Genomic DNA, 6000 nt, shown 5'->3' with positions numbered 1-6000 from the left:
AACGAGAAATCAGGTTGCTGAAGACCAATAAAGCCGCTGGGAAGGACCGCCTACCGGCAGAGCTTTATAAACATGGCGGGGAAACGCTAGCAAAAGCTCTACACTGGGTTATTTCCAGGATTTGGGAGGAGGAAAAGCTACCGGAGGAATGGATGGAAGGAGTGGTTTGTCCCATCTTCAAAAAGGGTGATCGGCTAGACTGCTGCAACTATCGTGGTATTACGCTGGTAAACGCCGCCTACAAGGTACTCTCCCAGATCCTGTTACGCCGGCTGTCACCGATAGCACAAGGTTTCGTAGGGAATTATCAGGCGGGTTTCATGGGGGCTCGCGCAACTACGGACCAAATTTTTACTATCCGACAGATCTTGCAGAAATGTCGGGAGTACAACGTGCCCACGCATCACATCTTTATCGATTTCAAAGCAGCATACGATACAGTCGATCGAGACAAGCTATGGCAGATAATGCACGAATACGGTTTTCCGGACAAACTGACGCGACTGATCAGAGCTACATTGGATCGAGTGATGTGTTTCGTACGCATCTCTGGGACACTCTCGAGTCCCTTCGAGACGCGACGAGGGTTGAGACAAGGTGACGGTCTATCCTGCATGCTGTTCAACATCGCTCTTGAGGGGGTGATCCGACGAGCGGGCATTGAAACGAGAGGCACGATTTTTACCAAGAGTAGCCAACTTCTAGGCTTTGCAGATGACTTCGATATCATAGCCAGGAACTTTGCGACGGCGGAGGCAATCTACGCCAGACTGAAAGCGGAGTCTAGGAGAATTGGGCTAAAAATAAATGCGTCGAAGACCAAATACATGAAAGGAAGAGGCTCAAAGGAAACAAATGCGCGCCTCCCACGGACGGTAACCGTTGACGGCGACGAACTAGAAGTGGTAGAAGAGTTCGTGTATTTGGGATCGCTGGTGACCGCGGACAACAACACTAGTAAGGAGATCCAGCGGCGCATCCAAGCGGGAAATCGGGCCTACTTTGCCCTTCGTAAAACGCTACGATCAGGAAGCATACGCCGCCGCACGAAGCTAACAATGTACAAAACCATTATTAGACCGGTAGTTCTTTATGGACTTGAAGCCGTGACGCTGCTTACGGAGGACATACGCGCTCTTGCCGTGTTTGAGCGGAAAGTGCTGCGGACGATATTTGGCGGAGTACAAACTGAAAGCGGAGAGTGGCGGAGGCGTATGAATCACGAGCTACAGGCACTGCTTGGGGAGACTCCCATCGTACATCTAGCGAAAGTTAGCAGGCTACGGTGGGCCGGACACGTCGTAAGGATGCTGGACGACAGTGCGACGAAAACGGTCCTCTTCAACAACCCCACCGGCACCAGGAACAGGGGGGCCCAACGTGCACGATGGCTCGACCAGGTCGAAAGCGATTTGCGACTTCTGAGACGACTAGGAAATTGGCGACGAGTGGCCCAAGACCGAGTTGAATGGAGACGAGTGCTTGAAACAGCACGAGCCACCCCGGCTCTATGCTGCTGAAGAAGAAGAAGAGACGTTCGAAGCGATGACTGGTGCCCGTAGAATTGGCTCAGCCTTGTCAACAGGCTATTCTAAGTAATCAGAAAGTTATTTCTACTCCAATTTGTATTTGCAACCGAACAAAAGAAATGTTTTGTTCCGTGGTTTGTTCTGACATTTCTCTAGAGTACTCCGTCAACTTTCACTGAAGATTTTCTGAACAGCTTCACTGTATATCGCACATTTCTTTTGTTGCGCAATATTCTTAATTAATTGGCGCATTCAAGTAGGATATTGGACCTGCTTTGCCCTTCGCAAAACGCTACGATCAAGAAGCATACGCCGCTGTACGAAGTTGAGAATGTACAAAACCCTTATTTAACCGGTAGTTCTTTACAGATTTGAAGCTGTGACGTCGCTCACAGTGGAAATACGCGCTCTTGTCGTGTTTGGCCAGAAGATGCTGCGGATGATATTTGGCGGAGTAAAAAATGAAAGCGGAGAAAGGTGGGAACGTTTTATGAATCACAAGCTACATACACTTCTTAGAAAGATTGCAATCGTATATCTGGCTAAAGTCAGTAGGCTGCGGTGGGTTGGGCATGTCGTAAGGATGCCAAATGACAGTGCGACAAAAGCGGTTCTTTTCAACAACCACCAGTACTCGGTGGGATCGACGTGCTAGATTGCTCAACCAGATCAAAAGCGACTTGTAACTACTGGGAAATTAGCGATGAGTGACACATGGAGTGGACTGAGTTGAATGGAGACAACTGCTTAAAAAGCACGAGGCACTCCGGCTCTATGCTGACAACAGTGAGGTGTTTCAGGGGTTTCCCTTTGAAAAAATTACATGATTGAATTATTATTTGTAGAACTAAAAAAAGCAAAGCAAAGCCTAGGTGCTACGTTCCGTTATCGAAACTTGACCTTCTGTTTTATACGACAAAATTCGCAGCCAGCTTTTAGAGTGCAGGGCAATTGCAGGGCCAGTTGCTACGATCCTATTGACTCTAACAGCCTCTCTCAGTCGGGATTCGAACATACGACGACTGGCTTATTAGGCCAGCACCATACCTCGAGGCCGACTGGGAGAACTATCAATCATGAAATTAAGTTTGCCCTATACTTTCAAAGTTTTACCAGCGATTTAAGCTTCTTGAGTTGTTATTTAATCATGCAAGAAAATACCGGTTTTTGATCGTGGAAAACCCGGTAATTCGGTATTGGAAAAGTGCCTGGCAATACCGGTAAAACCGGTAAAGCATCTCTACTCCCGAAGGGATACTGGTCGTCTTTGAAAAGAGCATAAAGCTTTTAACTAAGTTAGGAAACTTAGCACCACCAGGGGATGGCCTAGCAAAGCGTTTAATCCGTCATGCGGAATTGCAAGAGTTAAGCCATACCACCCAAAATCTTAATCCATGCCCCTTATAAGTAGGCATGAATGAGTTTGGGGAATGGCATACAGAGCCCTGTGCAGGCCCCTGAGAAGCGCATGTCTCAAAGATGCCGTAAAATGACGGCTTACCATCCTAACTTGGAACCGCAGGTCTGTAAAAGACAGACCCGGACAAGAAAAAGTATCTTGTCCGATTTTGCCTCGATTTTGCTTCTTTCGCAGATTTTTCTCATAATGTTTGCCTTTAGCTAAAGTAGCCGACGCATTTTCATGAGAAAAATCTGCTAGAGAAGACTCACCGCTGGTTTCAATCCTAGTCAGTGTAGCAATTATGTTTACTCTTTCACATTTAGTAAAAGTGAACAGATAACCCGGCAAACTTTTCAGCATAATATTCAACACAAAAAACTTATTTATTTTTTCCATTGTTCCATTATTTTTTCCACTTATTTTTCCATTCTTGATGGTAATTTTGAGTTATATTCGAAAATCAGGAATTTTTCAAAAATCAACCAGGAAAACCAGGAAATTGAAATCACAGATTGAGTTGCCACCCTGCCTGCTAGTCGCTGACACTTTGCGAGGAAAAATAGATTGCCCTCAACTTTTAGAGCGAATTGACCTCAATGTGCAGCCTAGATCCCTTCGAAATACTGCTATGCTGAGGACGTCATACCACCGTACGAACTACAGCAAATACGGAACCCTCACCGGTCTCCAGAGGACGTTTGACAAAGTAGCATTCATATTCGATTTCCATCTATCGCGCCAAACTCGTCGTGAACGATTCAACCGCTTCTTCAGCCGATCCAATTAACTTGTCTATAAGTTTAGTTATATTCATGTGAATTTATTACTATTTATCACTTGACCACTAGTTTTAAGAAGTTAGACCATCATTAGGACCATGTAAGTCTGTTGATGTAATAAATAAATAAGAAATTATATTGGAGCGGATCAACGAATTCCAGGACTCTCTTCTGCTTGTGTTCGTTGATTTCGAAAAGGCGTTCGACCGACTCAACCACGAAAACATCTGGGGCGTAGAGGAATTACAGATAAGCTAGTCCATCTTATCGAGGCTCAGTATGAGGCGTTTTCGTGCAAGGTTTTGCACGACCCCATAAGAGTCTCACCTCACGCCAGGTGAGGCAGGGCTGCATTTTATCACCGCTTCTGGTTCTCATCGTTATGGATGAGATATTAGTTTGAGCGATTGACAGTAGACCAAATCGAGGATTACTTTGGAAGCCTCTTACAATGGAGCAGCTAAATGACCTCGTCCTAGCTGACGACATTGTTTTGCTCGCACAACACCCAATCGATATGCAGAACCAGTTAGATGAACTCTGTCACAACTCCCAAGCAGTAGGTCACACAGCCAATGTAGCCAAAACAAAGTTTGTGGTAGTGAATACTGACAATCCCATCAACTTCACCGTATAGCGACGCAACAGGCTGAGCAGCTGGAAGCCTTTACGTACTAAGTCTGATATAGCCGCACCCCAACACACGCTTTTGCTGATTAGTAGCTTATTCAACCGTTGTATAGCTAATTACGGGGTTACAAGCGCTCGATAAGCTGTTATATGAAAAAAATGTTTGTTGGGACAGATCAGGATGGCCAGGAGTGCCTTTGCAAGTATTCTGTTGGATCGGCGGGTATGGACCAATAAATAAGGTAAAAAAAGTTCAATTAGGGAATGAATTTCTTTCAAACGAAGTAAAATGGCGATGATTTTAAACATACTCTTAAGCATCTATATTTCTCTTTTCTCAAGAAACATTCCAAAATATTGTTATTACAATAAAATAATTAATAAAAAAGAACCTAAAATCTAAAACATAAAATATAGCAAAATTATAAAAAAAACTATTTCTCGCAATTCGTGTTATGTTTCGATTGATAATTGTTTGTTTCGACCATCAGTTTAATTAATTAAAGCAATTTAAAATGTACAAGTAGTTCACTTTTTCAGTTTTTTTCCCGTTCACGTTGATTTTGGTTTTTTTTTGTTGTTGTTTTGCTTCAAATAAATTTCTCTTTCTCTCGCATCATCATGTGTTTGTATTTTTCTTCGTCATTAAAGGAACAATGTTTTTGTAGCTTATATTTATACACAATATACAAATAACGTAAATCTTCACCCTTATGATGTATATATAACTTATTTTACTGTTTTTTTTTTATTTTAGAAGATGCGATGGATTCAAAAAGCGAAATTGTCGAATGTGTGTATGAGTGAGTGAGTCAGTGAGTGTCTGTGTGTGGAAAACATGAGAGGAAAACATAATATTTGGAGTTTAGTTTTTCCGGTTCTAGTAGATCTGTCACCGTCCGCGAACCAGTACCGTACACCCACCCTACAGTCAGTGTTAAGAGTTTCACGATGAGAAATGAGAGGAATCTGAACTAAAACTGAATGCTAAAGCTAATAAGAAACGTAATGGTCCCATCGCGTGTGTGTGTCTGAATTATTATGCCTGTGGTTGTTGTTGTTGCTGCTGTTGTGGTTGTGCAGGTGAAATGTATTAAACTGCACTAGTCTCTTCTTTTTCTTTTCCTTCTACTCCCTCGCTTGCTTACGTACATTTGGATAGGTTTGGAACATAATTGTTTGAAATATTGAAAAATTCATTTTTTGTATTTCAGACTTCGATTCTACAGACACACTTATTTTGATACTAATGTTGTACAAAACAAATTCAACGTTCTGTTTGGTTTGAGACTTCTCCCCCTCTAAGAAGGGGGGGGGGGCTCCCATCCAAAAGAAATACAAATTTCAGCATGACTCGAGAGCTAATCATGTAAATGAAACCAAATTTGACATGTGGAGGTTTAAGGAGGCATAATTTTTTCTATGATGGTTTGAGACCTCTCTCCGTCTGGAAGGGGGAGTTAGTCACTTATAAAAGTGCTATTTTGGTTTGAATCGCTTTCGGTGACCCTTTCTTTATACTCCAAGCAATCGGCAGGTGTGCCGATGACACTTAAACAATTCAATCTGAAAGTCTGCAACAACGCTTTTATAGGGATTGCACACTTTTGAATGTATAACTTTTTTTACAATCAGCAATACATATAAAGTATGAAAATCA

This window comes from Sabethes cyaneus, chromosome 3, assembly GCF_943734655.1.
Source record: "Sabethes cyaneus chromosome 3, idSabCyanKW18_F2, whole genome shotgun sequence".
Taxonomy (NCBI): Eukaryota; Metazoa; Arthropoda; class Insecta; order Diptera; family Culicidae; genus Sabethes; species Sabethes cyaneus.
Note: the sequence above shows the minus strand (reverse complement) of the source record.